Source organism: Colletes gigas, unplaced genomic scaffold (genome assembly GCF_013123115.1).
Source record: "Colletes gigas isolate AHSC1104 unplaced genomic scaffold, ASM1312311v1 Colletes_gigas_Sc00006, whole genome shotgun sequence".
Lineage (NCBI taxonomy): Eukaryota > Metazoa > Arthropoda > Insecta > Hymenoptera > Colletidae > Colletes > Colletes gigas.
In genome coordinates this window covers 6543280-6564954 of record NW_025106635.1, presented here as the reverse complement: position 1 = coordinate 6564954, position 21675 = coordinate 6543280, and the positions used below count along the sequence as shown (strand labels likewise).

The 21675-nt window shown below is 49.8% G+C and overlaps 1 protein-coding gene across 1 annotated transcript in view; it reads right to left on the bottom strand.

The window, feature by feature from the left end:
• LOC122395991 (homeotic protein antennapedia-like) overlaps positions 1-12036 on the bottom strand; it is a 127193-nt gene extending 115157 nt beyond the window's left edge. Inside the window, exon 1 of the mRNA XM_043394031.1 lies at positions 11939-12036. The gene's annotated coding sequence lies outside the window, so the exon portion shown is untranslated. The remainder of the gene's footprint in view (positions 1-11938) is intronic.
• Positions 12037-21675: the final 9639 nt, after the last annotated feature.

The window sequence follows — 21675 nt, the reverse complement described above, 5'->3', positions numbered from 1 at the left end:
GTCCTCGATCGGGAGCCAATTTTAGCGTTCGAGAAGCTGGTATCGCGAGGCACTGGTAATGGGGACCGGAGACTGACGTTTTATATAGTTCGAAGGTTCGTTTCATCGTCACGAAGACGTAGCTTGTCGGGGGACTCGATATCCGCTTCGTTAGAAATCCGCCTAAAGTGTCGTTGAAGGGAATCGAGAAAAAAGGAACTATCGCGCGTAAAAAAGTCGGGCAGTAAGCCTGGCGGCCATACTTGCTGCGCCTCGACGTTGAGAAAAAGTTGTCGCGGTCTTGCTGGTTTCGCCGAGAAAGTGAAGCGAATAAATGTATTGAGTCATTGGTTTTCTTTTCGTTTATCTTTTTGCGGACGCAAAAAGTCCAGTCGATCTCTTCTGGATCAATGTTACTAGGGTTGTCGATCACATAGGTGCGCGCGATTGACGACGGTGTCATTATATATCAGGTGTTGTAAAGTTAGAAAGATATTTCGCTTAATTTTTATCCAGAGTTTGCACGAAGCATAGTCCAAGGGTTAATTATCGTTGAAGTAACTGGTAACGTTCGTGTATCTGATCAGAGCTGGGTTTGAATATACCCAGCGATCTTTTGGGAGGCGTTAACGAAGGTGGCATGGGGATTCACCCCGTCGTCTATAATAGTCCGTGAAAACGTGGCAAGAAACGAGGCCGTGGATCGATGGCGGCACAACAGGAAGCGAGGAGTTCCTCGGGGAGGGAAAGACGTATGCCGATAAACAGCGAAAGGGGGCCGCTTGTACATTTAACTTGACTTATAGGAGTCATTTTAGGATAGACGGTCTCTCGGCCCCGCGAGCGTCGCGAAGATGGCACCGGCGCGTAGACGGGGACGGGGCGGATCGAAGGAGGCAGGCGAACGGGGGATAGAAGAAAAAAGAACGCAAAGGAAAGCGGACGATACAGGGAAACAAATCAACTCGTCTGTTGGCTCGTCTCGAGTTTTTAGTGGCGTGGCTCCAAATATTTGCTTTGCTCGTCGGGGACCGCGGTGTCTGATTCCGGCTCGGCGCGGATATACACGCACAGAAACGCGACGAGGAGAGAACGGCTCGCGCAGCTTCCTACCGGTGCCCTGCGAATCCGCGGCCGATTCAGCCAACAACCCACACCACCCTGGCTGCTTTAGTCGAGTTCGAGTGCCACCCCTTCCTCCCGAGCTACCCCCTTTCCGTTCGATAGCCGGTCGGCTCTGGTCCCTCGAAGTCTCTGCCAAGAATACGCTGGAAACTCGTCCATCACGGGCATTATTACGCGAATGCCACGATACCGCCGCCGCGTCTAATACCCAACCTCCTCCTCCAACCACCCACCCGCCCAACCGCTGGCTAGTTTTTCGAGCGGCGTCGGTGTCGCGATCGAGCATTATTCCCGACGTTTACGACCGCGTCCTCGTATCTCTTCGAGATTTGGCAGCGATAGCTCGCGGCGTAAGTCGAGCTAACGCACGGCCGTTTTGTCGCGGAGACGCGTGACGCACGATGGACGATCGCTGGGGTGACATTGGGTGTCGATTGTAAACGGCGCCAAAGGGAGAGCGTTTAATAGGCGCTCCCGTTACCGCACGAGAGGATCGTTTCCCGTAAGCGTCGAAACCGTGTCATTAGAACGGAAAGACGAACGGCGGATCGCGTCGAGCATGACGTTCGAAGAAACGAGAGATCGCTTCTTAGAACGGCGCGCGCGATAAAGGCTTTAACGCGCCGGCTCGACGTTCACGTTTTTCTTTCTCCCGCTTAAACGGGTCAGCGGCGATCGCGTTGAACTTGAATAATAACTCGACGCGGGGCTTGATGTCTCTCGCAGGGAACATCCTTTTCACCGTTGCATTAACCGGCCGCTTGATGTTTATCCGACGCTACTTACGAGTAAACGCACCCTCCACACCCGGTACCTAGCCGGCCGGAGACGGAGATGAATTATTAAAACGCGTATGCAAAGTTATGGAAATCGACCAGCAACGAGACCGCGTTTCGTCTCGTTGTGTTCGGTCATTACGAGAATTTCCATCGGAAGTCGATTCCGCCTCGACTGCTCCAAGCAATTTCATCGATCGGAATTGAGGATTAAATTAAAACGTTCGGTAGACAGGGGAAGTTGATCGTGAGAAATACCTGCGACGATTTCTTTGTAAATAAGGCTTCGTCCGTATCAAGTGCTCGTGACTTACCTGAAACAGAAAAAGAAAGGTAGAATTAGTAACAAAGAACAATTTTGCCACGACGCTGTGGAACGAAACGCGTGTTCGAATCCGCTCAATTAGGATTGAAGTGTGATGTGAAAATGCGCAGGAGGAACGGTAAACGGAAAGATCGGTTGGCACCGTGGCGCATAGCGAGCGTGCTAATAAAGTTCCCGCGCCTGTTTTGCATGTTGAAACTTCTGAACGGTGCGGCAGACAAAACTTCCGAAACGAACCGTCGGAACAAGAATTTCAAGGTCCCCCAGAAATTCGAAAACAATGGCACCGCGAGACTTTTATCCCGTCGATTTCGGTTGCGAACCCGAAAAACGTTAAAACGTTCTACGATATACGGTGGTCTAAAAGCGACGGTGCATTTTTCTCCGTGGCGACAGCGACGAGATGGCATTTTTACCACGAGAATAAACCCGACATCGTGGTTCCGCGCGAAACTCGATCTATTTCTAATCGTGGCGCGAGGGAATGTCCTTTACCAAAGAGGGGATTGCTCGACACGCCTAATTTGCGTTTATTCCTCGAAGCGGTTGTCGCGGAGAAGAATGGCGGCGAAGGGACCGAGACTTGGCACGGAAACGGGACCGGGAACAATAAGAATGAACCGCGGCTGCCCGGACGCGAAATGCCTCGCATTTTCAGTTAGCGCGCGACCAAAATGTATCGGCTCGAAGCTCGCGCGTGTTCGTCGCGACGACGCCTTACCAAACCAGAGAAAATTCCAGCTAAGTCGCCCGGTGGCGCAATTGCAAGGGGTAAAAGAACAATCGAGTAACATTCCTGGAATTCTCGAAGAATTGTAAAATATTTTGGAAGGCCATTTAAATATGGGGAAAAAGTCGATGCTCAAAACTTTGTACGGATCGAAGAAGACAAGCTCGAGATCTGGTCACAGCCGATGATTACGTTATATACGGCGGGCAACAACGTGTTCGGTGTCGGCCGAGACCGAGTCAGCGATTTCAACTATCTGTTCTTACCAAGGGTGGCACTATATTTATTAACCCTTGGCAACTTGACAGCTGCTTCAAGTGCGAACTGTGTCTGAATACCGTGAGTCTGTCTTTAACAAGTCGGCTGACGAATGGGGCCCATCTCTGACTGCCATACAGAAATAGAGTCGGCCAGCCCGCTCGATTTTCTTTCGAGAGGATCGTTGGACGCCCCTTTTCGGGAAATCAAAATATTTAGAAATTCGGGGATCGTTGTCATTGGGCGCAGAGAAAAATTCTGTGCGCTCCTAGTCTCGCCTGCGACGACCGTTCTAATATTGTAATTCTAATATAACAGAGTGTGTCTCGTTTATGAAATAAATAAATAAAGACGCGTTGCGGTGCTCGCGTGACCAGAAATACGCAGCGGTCGATGTTAACTCTCGGTGGAAATGAGAGACGGAGGCCTCCTCTCCCGGTGTACCGGTAAAAATTTGTCCCGGTGAGTTATGGGAGTTCCGATTTCCATCGATTCGGTCGAAACCGAGGCTGGAGCAATTCGTTTTCGCGCGGCTTACGCGAGGCTGAGATCGGACGCGGCGCTTGTCCGGCTTGTAGAGGACGGGTGGGCAAGAAGTTTGGGAGTCCCGGGTTTATCCGCGGGCGAGCGTCGCGCTGGTGATCACGTAAAGGATACGACGGTGGTGGTGAGGCTGACCGTGCACGAGGATGTGTTGGCCCCGGAGCCGGGGCAAAAAGGCAAGAAGGCAAGTAGCTACACGACTACGGGACCGATCAATCAATGTTGCCGTCGGACGGTAAAACAATACGATGTTGCCTCCATAATTGACGGGAATCCATCATCCGTGTTTCGCGACTACTCCCGCCACGGTCCGCCTCGCTCGGGCCCCGGGGCGCATTTCTGTACGCGGCCTCGATCCACGCCCGGAATTTCTGACCCTCGCGACATGGAAATTTCATATCCAATCAGGCCCGACCGACATTCTTACCGGCGATCGTGCTCGCCCAAAATGGCTGGTGCCAAAGTCACAGGACACACAAGGCTATGATAGATAAATCCTCCATTACGTAATAATTACACCACTTATTATTTCAAACTTCATTCGAGTAGTACTGTTCGGATAGAACATACCATGGGGGTTTTTGGAGAGCAGTTATCTAGCATTGTTTAAAACGCGTCGCGGAAAGAAGTTCCAGCATTCCGGTGGGAACCGCGAAGGGTTAACAGGAGGTGAAAGGACGGGAGAGGGATCGCGCGATAACGGGGGTGCACAACCGAAGGCGAAGGTACCACCGACGCGAAAGAGGGAGGGATTGGTAAGCCCGAAATCCTTGAGCTTAACTAATTCCTGCATGAGTTACGAGCAAGCCGCGGCTAATTCCAAATAAATATTCGGCATACAGATTATGTTAATCGCGGCGGATGCAAATTAGACGGCCAGGGGAAGACGCAACCTATCCCTCGTCCGCGATATCGAACTTTCTTTCGCGTTCCCATCCGTCGAACATCATCCGCCGCCCTAAGAAAACCACACTCATTGAATCGCAACGTTGCATGAATTTTGATGTGCCTCGATTACTTGTCGTTAAATCTCAACTTCTGCACCCAGTGATCTCGATATATTTAAGATTTTCAGACGATGGTAATTAACGAACCGTGAAAAAGACGTGGGAGACATCTTTGTCTCGATCCGGCGTGGCAAGCGTGACAGTGAATTACTGGCAGAGTCTGGTAGGGTACTGGCCGGGGCGTCTAAGTGGCAAGTAGGTAAGTAACTTGGAAGTTAGGGGGTTGGAGTCGCCTCCGCAGAGCTGATACACGCGCTCATGTTGAGGGGGACCGGCGTTGTTCGCCGTTGTGAACGCGCGCGCTTGTACGTACACGTAAATGCGGCCTGGCCACCTTTAGCCGGAGTTTACCTCGGTGGTAAACTCTAGTAGGTACCTACGCCGGAAACTCTACTCTAATGCAGAGTAATGTTGATTTATGCCCGCGTTGGTCTCATTCCGCCCGAACCCCGACCCGCTTTACCCACGCCTACGGTTACCTAGTCCCGACGCTATATTTCACCGTGCTCATCAGCCGAACAAATATTACGTTTTTCCATTATACTCGCGAGTTCCGATCAGATACGCCCGAACCTCAGACTCCGGGACGCGGAGATCGCGAAATTCCGCGCGGAGATTACGCCGGCACCGGAAGACTACTGTTTCGCGATTCAAACGATACGTGGGATCACTGTTTTTCTTCCTTTCCTTGCACTACCGCGATACGCGGAAAGGGATGGGGTCTGTTTGTTTATAAATTCTCCACTTTACGAAGACGCGAATTCGAAGTGGACCGCGGAGGTTTCGTAAGGCCCCCGTGCATCGAGGCTGTCCGTGTCTGACGTAGGTCGGATTAATCTACTGCGCGCATCAAACGTTCCAGGATCGAACGGAGGGCAACGCAGCGAAGCGTTTAACCGCAGAGATTACCCGAAACGAGGTTTTCGCCTCCGGCGAATATGAAGCGACCGTCACGAGCAACCGTTTTCGAGGCGCTCGTAACAGGCCAGGTTCATACATATTTGCAATGTGCGGCCAAGATGGACGATATGCAATTGTATGCACGAAAGCATACGCGAACGATATCGCGGGGAGGATGAGGATAGATGTGCATACACAACGCGTGGGTAAATGCTTTATTGCGGGTCCGTGGATATCCTTGCACGGCCGTAGGAGCCCTGTCTATTGGTTGGAAGTATCCTGCAAGACATAACAGCGCGTACACTCGCGCCGAAACGCGCCACGATCGTAAATAAATGTGTGCACGAGGTGTGGAGTTCTAGGTGCACGTGAACGCGATGTCGAAGTTCCTCTCTTTGTGCTGGCGCCGAGGGGGGAAGTTCTTCGAGTTCGCTTCCATAAAACGCCCCCAACTCCTGAACCCAGAAATGGAAGTTCGAGGCTCGATATACGCTGTCTATGGATTTCTATCGCACCGAAAAAAAACTCTCGAGATTATTGTTGTCCGAATGTAATGATTCGAAACCGTTTCGAGCGGAACATTCTGTGTAGAAGTTACTGGAGATGTTTTCAAGGATTTCGTTGGAGCTCGTTGCCGAGATTGCGTTTCAATCTAGCGTTTCTTTCGCTCGAGGAGCAAAAATCGGCGTCGACACGAGTAAGCCGGTGTAGGATCGCGCGGGAAACAGGTACGCGAGCGTAACGCGCGCGTATCGCTGGCACAATACGCGGGAGGATCGAGGGCCTAGCGATACAAATGCATCAGTTTCACGGCTCGTCGGACAAGACAACGAGATTCATGCCCTCCTCATGCATGAATCAACAACCTTTTCCATATTTACATAACAACGGTTGATTCGCGATGTGCCCCGTGTACGCCGGTGGGAGGCGGTTGACAGATTGAGAGTATGGATAGGCTTTATTCTCCCGGAGCGGTCGTCCTTCGGAACGAAAGAGACCAGAGCGGAGCGGCTTGGAAGGGCAGTGAAACGGCACGGGGAGAAGGAAACCAACGGTGGTGGAACGGAAACGACCGAACGAATAAAGAGATGGAAGAGAAAGGAGGGTATTCCTGAGCCGTGATCTGAATATCGAGCGTCGAACGAATATGACGGGAACGTACCAGAGGTTGCTGCAAGCGAAATTCATCTCTTTTTTTTTTTTGCGTTCCCAACTTTTGCGCCACGATAGCGCGAGACGATCCTCCAGCGTCCGTTGTGCCACGGAGGAAGCAGACTTTCGCAATGCAGTGACGCAACGTGAAATTTATTTAGGAAGTACTGCTCATGGATACCTACAGAAATGTCTTACGCAACATTTCCATAGCCGGTCAAACAAATTTAGCAAACGTCAGAAACGAATTTTTAAGAAAAATCGACAGGAGGTACGAAATTTTTCGGCAAAAAAAAAATTTCAAATCGTTCTGAAAAAAATTATTTTCAGTTGCGGGTGTCAATTGTAATCATTTTTGGTGAATAGACATACCCCCGAATTCCTACGCGTTTTTGAGAAAAAAATTCCTTACTGAAAATATAATTTCTGGCGAGAATCTTTAAAACGTCATAATTCCTGAACGGATTGGACGATTTTCATTTTTCAAAATGCAAACTACGCGTATTTTTATGGAGAATATGTAGAAATTCAAAAAATATTCGAAAAGTTGCTCCTTCATCACGTAAAGCAAGAGAAACCCCATAAAAACGGTCAAATTTTCAATCAGCCATAACTCCTACAATAGTGAATATATTTCAATGAAACTATTTTCTGAAGTAGAGCTTATGGGTACCTACAAAAACGTCAAACAAATTTATGAAAAATCAAAAATGAATTTTTAAGAAAAAATCGACAGGGGGTAGGTGCCTAAATTTTGCGGCGAAAAAAAAAATTTCAAATCGTTCTAAAAAAATTATTTTCAGTTGCGAGGATCAATTACAAGCATTTTTGGTCAATACATATACCCCCGAAATCCTACCCATTTTCCAGAAAAAAATTCGAATAGGTGGTGAAATTTTCGACGAAATTAAAAAATTTCAAATCGTTCTAAAAAAATTATTTTTAGTTGCGGGGGTTAATTATAATCATTTTTGGTCAATACACATATCACCGAATTCCTACGCACTTCCGAGAAAAAAATTCGAATATGTGGTGACATTTTCGACGAAATTAAAAAATTTCAAAACGTTCTAAAAAAATTATTTTCAGTTGCGAGGGTTAATTACAAGCATGTTTGGTCAATACACATATCACCGAATTCCTACACACTTTCGAGAAAAAAATTCGTTACCAGTAATTGTTCCCCGAAATTTCATGCGTATGTTTAAAAAATCACAATTCCTGGACGGATTGAAAGATTTTAATGTTTCAAAGTGTAAACGACGCATACTTTGGTGACGAACATATAGAGATACTAAAACAGTTGAAAAGAAGGAGAAAAAGTCCATAAAAATAGTCCAATTATCCGACTTTGCCCCAGTTTCGAGTATGCCGGATAATCGAAATTTTGCTATGGATACTCAATAACAGAACCCTTCATCCTATCGCTGGTACCAACAACACCAAAATGAATTTTGGAGGCACCGAGGCAAAAATTGGGACTGTTGGCCATCGCAGACCCGGTTCGAAAGTTCGATTGGAAGGAAACACAAGGTCCGAGTGGAATTAGGTTTGGGTTCTCGGGTGGTTTTGGGGCTTTATCTTGATTAACGCGGGACGTGAAATCGGCCGGCGGCAGAGGAGCCGGGAATTACAAGGCGCGATGGCAGAAAAGTTGGTCGATTCCGTTGGTTTGGCTGCGGCCAGTGGGAAACGCAGACCACCGCCGTCGGGGTGTCGGTCGATACAGAAAGTCTCGCGTGGACACGCGAATAGCGAGGCTCAGCTGTCGCAAGCGGAGCGAGCGTTACGTATGCACGGGGAGGAAGCACTGCTTCATGCAACGTGCTACGTTGCAGAGGCGTGGCGATGAGTTACGTCCTCTCAGGTCGCCGGAGAGCCTTTGGCTTCTGCGACTGCTAACCACGGTCCACCGGGAAGAATTCGGGAACCTCGGGGACTATTCGTCACGACCATTGAGCGCGTGTGCAAGATCCGGTGAATGTACGCCGTGGAACGGGTTGGCTCGGCTACTCGAGAGATAAACGACGCTGGACGTCTTGTTTCGCGCGAAAGAAACTCACCGAACTTTCGTCGCGACAATCTTTTCCAGGCGTTTAGCATGGAAATTTTATTTGTACGGATCTTCAAGGCCTCGAGATCATTTCGTTTAAAACAATTACATACCGCGTTTCGATAGAGACGTCGAGAGGATCGACCACCGAAGTCGCCATTATTTATCCGTCCAATAAACATCGAAAGGTATAATAGGATAAAATATACTTTGCGAGACAAAGTACCGCCAAATAAATCGCCCGTTCGGACTGGTGAAACAAATCAGTAACGACCCAGTAGCCGGACGTGTCCGTGTCGGACACGGGCGTGAAGATTAAGGGGTTGAAGGCTCCGACGCGTTGTATAAATTAGACACCCGGTAAACACATCGCTATATCAAATGGACGCCATTTCTTTCATCCCCGATGGGTTCTCGTTCCTTCGGATTCTTTCGTCCGTGACCGTTTCGAGCGATGCATCATGATCGTGGTCTCCGAGGAGACGCGAACAGCACTCCCGTCGGTGATCGACGACACGTAACGCAAACAAAATACAAGCCAGTTTATTATTTCCCGATAGTCGGCAGCTGGGAACGTTAACCAAGAGACTGGGAGAGCTGGGACGCGCGAGAGTCGGTGGCTTCTCGAAGGACGAGGAGGATGAAGTAATCCTCGTTATGGAACCGGTACGCGTGTGCTCCGTGGCTCCGCGTGCGCCATCCACGTGAACGCTCCGGTGCGTAATTTCTAAATACGATGTTTCCATAAACGGGGAAAGGATCGACAGGCGCGCATAGACATTATCGGGCCGATCCAATTAAGTTGGATTAATCGGGACGTCGATCAACCGATCCCACTGTTCGAAAATCGAAACAAAGAACAGAAAAGGATGTCCTCGAGACTCTCGTGATACTCCATCGTTAAAAGGGGAACTGATTGAGGAATTATTATTATAAAGTGACTGTTCGGTACGATTAAAATAGGAATGCAAAGTAAAGAGAGAGAGAGTCGAGAGCTCGAGTACAACGACCCAAGCGCGTTTGTTGGTGGAAGTTGACGGTGCACAGGCGATATTTTATCACGGCCCCACCGGCCAATATTCGTCTCCGGGTATCCTCGGAGGAGCAGGTTGATATATCGCGGCTTTTCGGTGCGAGTACCGCGCGGCGGCTTCGTGCGAGCAACCGCGCGCATCCGGCCGGCCGCGGAAGACGCTCGCCGCTACCGCGAACACGGCTCGCGATCATAAATAGCGCGCCATATTTCCTGCTCCGGGGCAGGAGTAAAAAATACGTTTCTCACGCGACAAGGGGGCGCGCAGGACGCAATTAAATAAAGGATAATTATAACCGCGAGACGGCGGACACGCCGGGGGGGTTCTTCCGCGAACGACGAGACATCAACGGCCGTGATTGCGTTAGAGATCGCCACCTCGTTGATCCAAAATTTACGTTATAAATTCTATCGCGGTAAAGGGAAGAGACGATAAGTTTTGTACCAGGTATCAGTGTGTCATCGGAGTTCTAACGAACCCGGCTGTAACCGGAAAAATGGCTTCGAGCTTCAAAGAGCGTCGAATTTAAGGACTCAGGTTCTTAACAATTTGTGGTTTAAAGTTGGAGGACTTTTTGCGTTTCATCCTCCTTCGTATAATTTCGTCCCAGGGGTAGGGGGGACCACACACCGCGTAATCGAAACCCGGTAATTATACTCGATTGCACGCCCGCTGCGGCTCAAAAATATGGGATCGCTCTTTTTATTGTTAATTAATCTCACCAGATTTTTGTATTTTACTTTGTATCGTGTTCTACCATTTTTCTGACCTCTTTCTGAAAATATTTGCCCCCCCCCCGGAGAAACAATCGGAAGATCCCACGGTAAGAGAACGAGCGCGCGAAAGCGGCGCGCTCGTCGACCTAGGAAGAGAGTTCCCCAGCTGTTCGTGCCGCGCGCTTGGCCAACGTCCCCGACGATCTACGACGTCCGAAGTGGCCGCCTCTAAAGCGATCCCGTTACATTCAGTTACTCGCGCTGGATACGCGCGAAAAAAATCACTCGCAGATGGAATGCTCGTATCCGGGATCTTGCCTTATCAGTCGCCGGCCCGGCTCGCGGCTGCGTGAGATTCTCGCGGACGCGAAAAACGGCCACGGTCGGTGTAAACGTTCCCTAAGGTACCTCTTGGTCGCGCTCTGCCTCGATCCTCCGGCGTATTCTCCGGGCGGGCATGGAAGGGAAGGCGTGACAAGACTGCAAAGTAAAAGGAACCAGGCATAGAGTCACCCGCGCAAGAGGGTGACATGCTGCCGAGCCGGTTACGGGCCGACTCTCAGTCCCAACCGATCGTCCAGGCAGGTGAACATAACCTAACTGCTAACAGAAACCCGCCGGACCGTTCAGCGCGCGCGTTCGCTTTCTCTCTTTCTATCTTTCTCACCGCGACCAGCCGACCGATTGCCGGTCCCTGTGTACGGTACACTTACGCCTTTACACGGTACACGTGTGCCTTAGCTCGCGAATAATCTCGCCGCTGATACACTGTCCTACGCGAGGATGCGGTTAATATTCGTCCCTCGCTCGCTCCGCGGACAGGTGGACGCGGTCCCGATGTATCCTTGCGTCCTCCCAGGACTATATACGCGCGTGCACCACGGTTCTGGTTATTAGAACGTTGCTGAAAGAATGATCTACGAACGACGAGATGTAATTGGCCTGGTACTACTCGGACCGGGTGTTGTTAATGTTGATAGCAAGCGTTCAAACAGGTGGACGCGTTCAGAGCCTACTTTGCATCTTGCCCGGGCTGCACGACACGCGCCTACCATGCTCTTCCTCCGGTTATTAGAACATTGCCAAGGGGATGATCTACGTTGGACGGGATGTAATCGAGCTGGTATTACCTGGACCAAGGCGTCAACGTTGCTGCGCCTCGATCCAGCGACCACCCAAGAAACTCAAATCAATTTTCTACGCGAATAACAATCCCAGGAATTAATTTTAACTCCCGTGAGTTAATTGTACACCTGCGGTGCACAGTTTGACAACAGGAGGCTCGGAACAAGGAGTAATTAGGGTAGTCTTTTAATAGATCCTGAACAGGTGGAGCGTACCGTGCTGAAGAAACAATGTACACAATCGGCCGCTTGGACGACGTGTCGACAAGGTTGATAACGAGTTTGACGATGTTAACCGAGAAACTACGAGCCAGCGTAATTAGGGCGTAGCTGATAGTCCTGACAAATTGCTCTGGAATTCCGACTTTCGGCAACCGCTGAATGTAGTTCCATTTCCACGCTTCTGCGATCGATGCCATCTAAACACAGTATAGGGCAAAATGATAGATTATTTAATCTCCGAAGTTCCGAGTATTCGATCTATGCAAAGGACAAAGTTGAACACTTTTGGGGCGAACGATGCACACTTTGTCTCGTACAAAGAACGCAACGAGTAACGGGGTTCGATGAGCGAGTAATTAGAGTACAGCTGGCGAGTGTTGACAAACGGCTGGCCAGTTCGAGCGACGCGTTCGACAAAGCGCCCAGGTGGCCGTGGTGGCGCAACACCGTTGCCCTTGCCAGTTTCACGAGCGCGGAGAACTTCTCGGCTCCGGATTCCTAACCCAGAGCATGCGGTATCGGCGACGGCGAACGGTGCCAGTGAGTTCTGGCAAGGAATTCGCGGAAACGGTAAAAGTGGCTCGATCGCTCGCAGGCAGGTTCACCCCGGTCGGTCGTCTCCTGTTGGCAACGGGCGTCCTCGTCGCGGGCAAGGTAACGCGTGCAAATTAAACGCGTCATGAATCACGAAGCGGCCACCGGTAAGCTCCTCCCGGGTGAGCGAATCGGCTCGTAATCTGCCCGTGAACGCGGCACGCGCGACACCGTCTGATGGGATTTTAATCGTACCGGCCGGCAAACGGCTAACTTTCTCGCCCGGATTCTTTTCCCCGGGTGGAAATCCGCGCGGACAAACCGACGACGACGGCGTTCTCGCGACCTAGAAAATCCCTTTAGCTGGAACAACCGGCCGCGGCTCTCGTCATCCATTCTGATTTATGCCGGCTGGATCCTCGTGATCCCCGTGGCCCGATTGGCCATGGAGCGGGCCGCGATAGGCCAATGCGTCCGCAGATTAGCAACAGCGCCGGGATCCTGACCGTCGAGAATAACCGACCACGGAGAACCCGTCGCGTGTCCCGGATCCTACGCGACCGCGTTATACGCGGGCACATTAAACATCGATGCTACCATTTTCAAGGTATGCTCAACCAAAAATTGCAATAACCTTCCTGCGACTGGAGAACCGTCATCCTCATTATAACGATATCCTAACTCTTAGAATTTATAAAATATACCTCTGTAAATTGATAAATATGGACTCTTCAGAATATGATATTCGTCGCCTTGATAATCTTCTTGTTTCGGGTTTGTTATCACTGTCGCTATTACCTTCACTATCAGCTCGTGAGAATCTTCTTTGTTTTCTGATGATTCCTTCGCGTTACACATCGTAACGTTATAGAATAATTGCAAAACGTTATAACACGTTCGGATAATGAATATCTAAACAGAGCCTAGAATACGGCTTGATTATCGAAAAGTACGTTCTCCGAGCCCTGTTCGTTTCGAACTATCGGTCGAACGTAAACACAAGGTAGGGTGTGACAAGGATCGAAGAAGCGAGCGTCTACGAGTGGGATCCGAACAGGCCCGAACGTGCGTCAACAAATAATCCTCAAGGCATAGCGAAAGGACAGTAATGTTGTGATCGTCAAGTCCAAACACTCGAGAGAAATAGTGCCGCTCGATATCCTGATACTTAAAATTACGTGCTGAACGAATAATCCACGGGGAATAGCGACGCAATACCGGTGTTATGATCGTCGAAAGAAATGGCGTCGTTGTGGCGTCGAGGATCCACGGAGGACATTGTGCTCCGGTATCGGCGAGGGCCACGTCACCGTTTGCTCCCGTTGAAACGGACGACGCACACGGAGACACGTGTTCAGTCACGGACAATTCTTGCACGCGTTACGCACCTTTAATTACCTACGGCTACGTGCGGCGCACGCTGGAATTTACCGCGCGAAGTGGCTGCGAAACTTCTTGCGAGTCTTCGAGTTCGCCGGGCGTTCTGGCCGCGTTGTTATCGCGTAACGAGGGCAACGATAATCGCGATGCAGGAAACGGTGTTCTTCTCGTACCTGACCCTCTTTCGACCGCTGGCGAAACAACAACCCCGTGGCGTTCTTCGTAATTTTATCACGCCCGCGACGCACGATAAATTTATTTATTTTATTTGTTCGACGGCTCCCTTCGCCGGAACGAAAGGAGAAAAACCTCGACTCGTGGCAATCTTAACTCGTAATCTGGCTCGAACAGGATTCTGTCAAGATGGGGAAAAATAAGTTTCATTTTTGTTTCGCGGGCCGAATGTCACGGAATATTCAGTGAAAGTCGGGGTCGCGCGTGGATGGGAAATTCGTTACTTTTATTTCGAACACGTCCGCGACCAATTGTCGGGCACGCTGGAAAGAGAAATTAGCAGGATGATAAAACCGGTGGATGAATGAATATTAAATTCTCGGCCGAAGGAACGCAAAACGCTAATGCAAAAGCAAACCGGAATGAATTACAACCGCGGTAGACGGAACGCGTACCATCACGGGCCGCGAAGCGTAAAAATCTCACGCATCTTAAAACACCGGCACGTATAATTGAATTAAGCAGATAATAACTCATTCTACGTTACGAGCATCGTTTGCTAATCGGAGACGATCGTGCGCGCGCCTCTTCCTTTAAGCGACGGTCAAACATTTCATAAATCTTCCTCGATCCGACGACGTATTTTACGACTCCGCGGATCTATCGGCTGCTATTAGCGAATCGTTTGGCTCTAACGCACGTTATTACAAGCCTGTGACACAAAGTCGCGTCCGCGATCGGCTGAAATCTTCCTCGATTTCGCATCAGAGGTTCGAACGAGGTAAAGGATCGGCGTTTAAAATTGCCGCTTCGCCGCCATTGTTGGTGCGTCCGTTCGGTTGCTTCGTAAATGGCAAAGTGAGTCACATTTTCAGTAAAAGTTCTGGAAGAACATTAGTACCACCTTTTGAGGAATTTAAAGCAGGATAATTCGCATTCGAATGGACTATTTTACGGACTGTACGTTTCAATTTAAATTTCCTTTCTTTTCAGTGTGGCGATAGGAGAAAAAGGAGGACGCAGACACGGTGACCAGGACGTTTGACCTCCGCGGAACGCTCGGACCAAGTGGAAGAATTTTGGTGGACCATTCCGGCGGCCGTTACGTCGCGGGGTAAAAAATTTCGCAAGCGGAACTCTCGAGCAGAGTAGCCCGGAGAGTAGAAAGGTGGGTATATAGGGAGCAGGTTCTCACGCGAGGCGAAAGAGACAAACGGAGAGGGGAAGATGGCGGCCGCCAAAGTCGCGAACCGGTTGGTCTGTCTCTCTAGATTCTCCTAAGCTCGCGCTGCGTTCCAGTAACCGCGAGCCTAACTTCGATCGAATAGTTACGGTAGCGGGTTTCGCTGGACGGCGTTCTATAACGTTCCGTGCGTCGAGCGTCGGTACGAGGAGGCAACGCGCGTTAATTCCTCGAGCGACGGCGCTGCTGTTACGTTGCAGAATCGTTCAAGAATTTCCATTTTTTTTCCACGCAGTCGGAGAGTGGACTTTATCGTTCCGTCGCGACGCGTTGATCCGGCCTCCGGTGCACGGTTTAGATTTTACCGGATTCCCGGGGGGATACGGACCGCGTCCAGCCCCGAGATTCTTAATCCCAGGAATACCGTGGCCAAAGCCAGCCGCGAAAGCTAGACGCTTTGAGATCGTCGCGAGAGGTATAAGCACACACACACACACGGTGGAGAACGAGAGAAAGAGAGAGATCAGTCTGTAAGCTCTCGGGGTACTTACAGCGTTGCAGTAGTGGTCCCATTGTGCCTCGACGACACAAGTCCCCTCTCTGCTTTCCGGCAGACTTTGCCGCCCCGTTCCCCGCCGCAGTCTCGACGAGCTGACACACTGCTGCTCACACGTACACAGACACGGGGAGCAGCGCCATCAGGAAACACCGGCGTGGCCCACGTTCCGAGGGAACCGCGTTCCTCGAACGCGAGAGGATTTTGGGCGAGCCGCGCGGAACGCGACGACAACGCATCGGCACTAGACAAACGCCGGAGACCGTCTATGGTGATCGAGGGAGCCGCGGCCGAGAGCCTTGTAGAGCGGCCATAATGCACTGCGGCGGCACAGAAAGGAATAGGTCAGCACGAGGCTTCAACCGGTGACCACTCCCCCTTGGTACCCCTCGCTCATCCACCGAGCGATCACGCTCACTTTACACCTACACCCGGCTCTGCCTATCCCCACCTACTCCTTTCGTTCACCTGCACCACGGTTCGGCCCTTTTTTCGCCTATCGAGCCCCGCTCGCCATTATTATCTATTCCGGAGCCAACTACCAACGGGACCCTCTGCCCAGTGTCGTCCTTCGAATCTATCGACTTGGCCCAAAAGTAGCGTCAGAATTCTCGAACACTTCCTTTTTTTTTAATACTATAGATCTTCCATTTTTGTTGGCAACGAGTCAAAGTTCTTACCAAAATTAGGGGGGTACAATACCGTGTCTATAGTCGAAACAAAATTCGTCGTTCGAAAACATTGAATCACGACACGACTTTTACTTCCCCACTAGGTTACCTCCGCGTTTCAAGGACAGAAATACTGGCCTAACGGGCTTGCGCGAAGAAATGCGAGAAAGAGGGATAGCCAAACGACATAGTAGGGACAGTCGATGACCTTGGGCGGCTAGTTAGTTTTATTCAAACTATAGGTGGTCGGTTTCTCCGCCTTAACAGCGTTCCATACCCTTGTATCTAGTCTTCTCACAAATAATGCGAGCAAATTTCTTTTTCTTCGGGATTCGATATTATTTTAGTGACTATGTGTGGAATAATTACGGTAAAAGAATTGTTTCGTTCGACCCTTTTGGAAAAGAAACGGATATTCGCTTAGCTCGTGGGGCGACCTGATATAACCTATCACTTTCACTTCTGCATTGGCAGTCTTATAATTGGTGACCGTTAAAGGTGGATACGCCGTCGCCAATTTGCATCAAACAAGTTACGAGGAAGGTGTTCTTTATTGAAGTTCAGCGTTTGCTCGTGGATCGTACTAACCCTTCGATGAAATTTTCCAACGGACACCAATATGGCGTAGTCTTCCAAGTTTCATAAGGAACTTTCGACGGGTCCGTTATTGGGGCTTTCGGGTGCAAGAGGTTAAAATTCTTGCGATTATTAGCCGTCGCGGAGGCTTACGAGCGAGTACACCGCTTCAAACGAGAAAGGCCATGCATGCATGTTTCAGATAATGAAGAGAAACCGAGAAAGCCTTCTTTCGCTCTGACCTGACCGTAGTCATGCGTGCGAAAAACGCAACCGAAGGATATGCATAGCGATACGACCCAACGGAACGCAATATCCGAATCTAGCGTGTATTGGATCGCGATGGGGTTAAATTCGGAGCAAAGCGTTGGAATCATTTTGCATCTCGAGGATTACGCTATCGTGGGGGGTAATGGCACCGACGGCCTCGACTAGAAAGGAAGATAAAAACACGATCGCAAGTAGGCGCTACGACATCCGTATCGCGCTTTACGCTCTCCCAGCTTGCGACATACGCGAGCGCGTTTCAGAAATGCAAAACACACGTGCGCGGCGTACGAGTCCGCGACGGCGTGCATCGATCGAGAAAACTCGGGCTACATATTCAATTTTCACTCTGAATCCAAGGTTCCGATAACGACTGACGCGTGGAAAAAACGAAGTATGAAACGGTCCGATTCGCGATTCCAGGTGAAAGAAACGGAGCGATCGGCCGATTGTCTTCCGGTGGCAGATAACAGCGGGGTTGGTCGGGCTCGGTCGCGTTGCGAAACGACATTCCTACGCCGCCTGGGAGACGCGAATCGATAAAATCTGTAGAATTTACGGTAAATCGCGCTTAACAACGGGAACGCTTCATAAGACGGGGAGCTAACCAGTCTCGAGTGCCGTTACGCGTTTTGATTCGTCGCGTTTCGCCGCCTCGAGGTCCGAATACCGCGAAAATGCTCGCGTAGCATCTTTTAAATTTTATTTTTTGCGGAATAAACGGTTTCTAAACGAGTGTCGCGTGATTCCTTATCGCTTATTGCTCGACCAATTATGATAAATACAGCGCGTTTGCATGCTTTTTATATCCGTGCGTCGGATACAAACGTTCCCCTTTCGCTGGGGTAGTTTTTATCCGTCTCGAAGAAACAGGTATTCGAAATACGACATACGCTTCCTCGTCTGGTCTGAAATTCCGGGAGCCGTTTTTTCCGGGCCCCCGTGCATTTTGCATCTTCGTGTCTTTGTCACGGCGCAATAAAGACGTTGAATAAACAAAGAATAGGAACAAATAAATATTGTCATTGGGCCCGATAATCGCGGCGACGTGCGCACCGAGGCCGGAGGCGAGCGTCGCGTTCGTTTTGTCGTACAAACCCGATATAAATCACTTTCAACCGAAGCAAGTGCGACGACTGTGTACGAGAGAGAGAGAGAGACGGGGAGAGAGCGAGAGAGAGAGGGTAGATAGCTGAAAGGTGTCTTTGACGTTGGAGAGATGGGAGCAACGACGAGTCGAACGCGTAACTCGGTGAGCCTGAAATCGTTTGAACGGTGGCCATTGTTGTCGCCGGCTAGACGAGACGGGCAAGGATGCGCGTCTCTGCCCCCGTGGAAACGTTTAATTAATTTCCGAGACAATCGGCGCTCCTCAAAAGTCGGACAACTTAACTCCGCGAGGAGCAACAGCTGTGCGCGCCGTAAACGTATGCGCGCCGGCGAAAGAACAACGAGAAGAAGGAAGACCGTCAGAACCAGTTTCATCTCTTAAACGCTTAATTAAGGTGGTTCGAGAGAGAGTGAAACCGTGAGGGGGGAGGGGGGATACGTGAATCCGAGTGACGCGAGCCCAGGGGGACGAAGAAGAAGAAGATCCCTCCCGGTTCCAGAGAGGGACGGATATCGATATGGCGTTCGCGCACACGCGTACGAACACCAACGCGTTCTACCGTGTAGGTGTACGCACCGTAGTTACACCGAACCGCCGCCGTCTTCCACCAGTCCAGTCCGCGCATTTCGATTTATCGTTAACAGCTCTATCGCATGCGTGGCCCCGCGAACCAGTTTCTCGTTTTATCATGGTCACTCGCCGCGGCTCCACGTAACCGGGTAGCGGAGTAATTATTGTAAGGGGGCATATACGTACGTACAGAGCGCCCGGGAATTACTCACTCGCGACAATAACGAGATCGCGCTCCGCGGAAACCGTTGAATCGAACGCTTCTGAGACCGTTAAGCGCGCCAGACTTTAAATTGTTTTTCGACGGCGGGTTTAATCGCCGCGGCGAACGCGTCCATCGCGGCCGACCGACAGCGAACGACGATCTTCCCGCTTTTTTTTTTACCTCCGCGAGATTGCCGAACGTACAATTTCAGATTTTATTCGCCAATGATAAATAAGTTTCGATTTCTTCGTGAAACTATTCTCGTATTATTTTTCAATTCGAAAATGTCCTTTGATGGATTCTAATTTGCAAACGGAACGTAAGTTTATTCGTACCGATAACTGGCTAACTTAGTCGGCCTGCCAGAAGAATGAATATCCAATCATATGCGCGGAGACACTAGTGCCGCCCCCGTACACGCCCGCGATATCTAAAATTAGTTTGAAATTTGGGATGAGTGTCGTCTATCGACAGATGCAACGTTTCGATTCATAGACACGTAACCGATGATTAAGTCTGTTCGGTGAATCAGATATTTTTTGACTTTGCCACGGGACTAGGCCAGCGTTACGGTCGTTTCAAAATGTCGCTGCGGCACGTCCCAGAGGCGGCGCGTATTCCTTCTTCCGATTGGTCCAGAAGCTTTCATGCGCGATTTTTAAAATCCGTTGATAACAGAAACTCTCTGCGTTATTTAAAAGTATACCAAATCCAGACCAAAGGTAAATAGCGGCAGCTTGTCAGGTAGATCGAACTAAGCAGACTGTGGCTAATTATGTGCACGCGTACTTGGCGAATATTTAAATTTGCTTTCTCCGAAACGATGCTACACATAAAAAGAATGTTATCGCGCACTTTCAACCTAATCACTTCAACGCGAAAATTACTTCGCACATTCGATCGATTCGTCCTCGTACGATTATTTTTTTTTTCTCGTTTGAGAGGTCTGTCGCGGGACACCCTGTATGCAGAATATTATATATAATACGTAGTGGGAATACCATAATTAGAACCGAGTTAAGCGAATGCTAACCGCTATCCTCCTTATCGGAGTCTCCCTCATCGGATAAGCTGTTCCAGGGGATTCCCATAAACAGTAACACCTGCCAAGCACATAGGAAACGTTCCGGTGTGCGCGCCGTACATGCAACTGCAAACCCGAAGGCGTAAACACTGCTTTATTTCTTATAAGTTAATTCCGTCGCTTCTTCTTCCCGCTTTTTTTTCTCCCTTTCTCGCGGGTATCCGCATAATTTACCCGTTCCTAATGGAGAAAAATGATCCCCGTCCGGAGTCTCTGAACGACCGTACATAAGATCGTGCGATTTAACGATCATTATCGGTTTTTATAACTCAATGAACGTCGAATGTGAAGTGCTCGTTCAAACCCATCCATTGATCGTTCGTTACGGAAATATTACGCGCTGAGACGCGACGAAAATCCGTTCTACGTTGGATTCTACTCGGTCATTGACTTCTGGATATTAAAAATATACAATAATTCTGACGTCTGTGTAAGAAACTTAGGGCTTCGAAGACGAGGCGGTAAAGTTCAAGTAGTACCGATGATCACGAACGTGATTAATAGATACGAAAGGAACAGTTTGCATAGAAGACTCGCTGTGGGAGAATCTAATTATATGGTATTTATCAACGTTGACAGAGACCTTATTCATTTTTACGACATCGTGGCGTCGATTATGACACAGTTTAAGAAACGTTAACGAAGACGTTCGAGACCTTTGCAATCCCTCGATAAGAGACAATCGAAACAACATCGCGCATAGTACCAACGAGGAAGAACCGAACGTCGACACCCACTTCTCCAACTTCGAACTTTCCAAACTCTCCCTCGATCGCACTTTACCGCTCCACTCGACTGCTCCGCGATTCATAACTCGTTCGCCAGAACCACGCATCTGCGCGGCTATAGTAATTAAGGAGATCGTCCAATCGGGCCTCAAACAGCGCCAGGCGGCCACCGACGGTACCCGCGACTCCACCTGTTCGAAAGCCCATCCAGGTCTCGTCCATGGATAAAAATCTTCCGTCAGACATAATAGACCGGTAATATGCTTTGATAATTCGATAATTTTATAAATCACACGTTGGTCTTTTGGGGAACTCTGGAGTCCCCGTGAGTCTCGATGTTTTCGAGTTCTGGCACATCTTCAGTCGCGAGCAAATCGATCGGTGGAAGCGTCGCGATGTATATCAAGCAGTTTTACGGAACGAGCGAAGCGTTCGAATAATTATTCGCGAGAGAACCGAGGCACAGGTGTTCGAGGCGTCTCATGTTAATCGTACGGACGCGGGGACCCGTCGTCGTGCGCTACGAGAGCCACGGCAACGTATGCAAAACGCATTTCCACGGTAGCTCGTGCGCATACGCATCGGGGTTTCACGCAACAGAAAGATCCAACGATAAAAATTTCCACGCGAGCCACGCACCTACCTGGCCATTTCGACTTCTCGTCGTGCGTGGACGCTATCAATGGAACAAT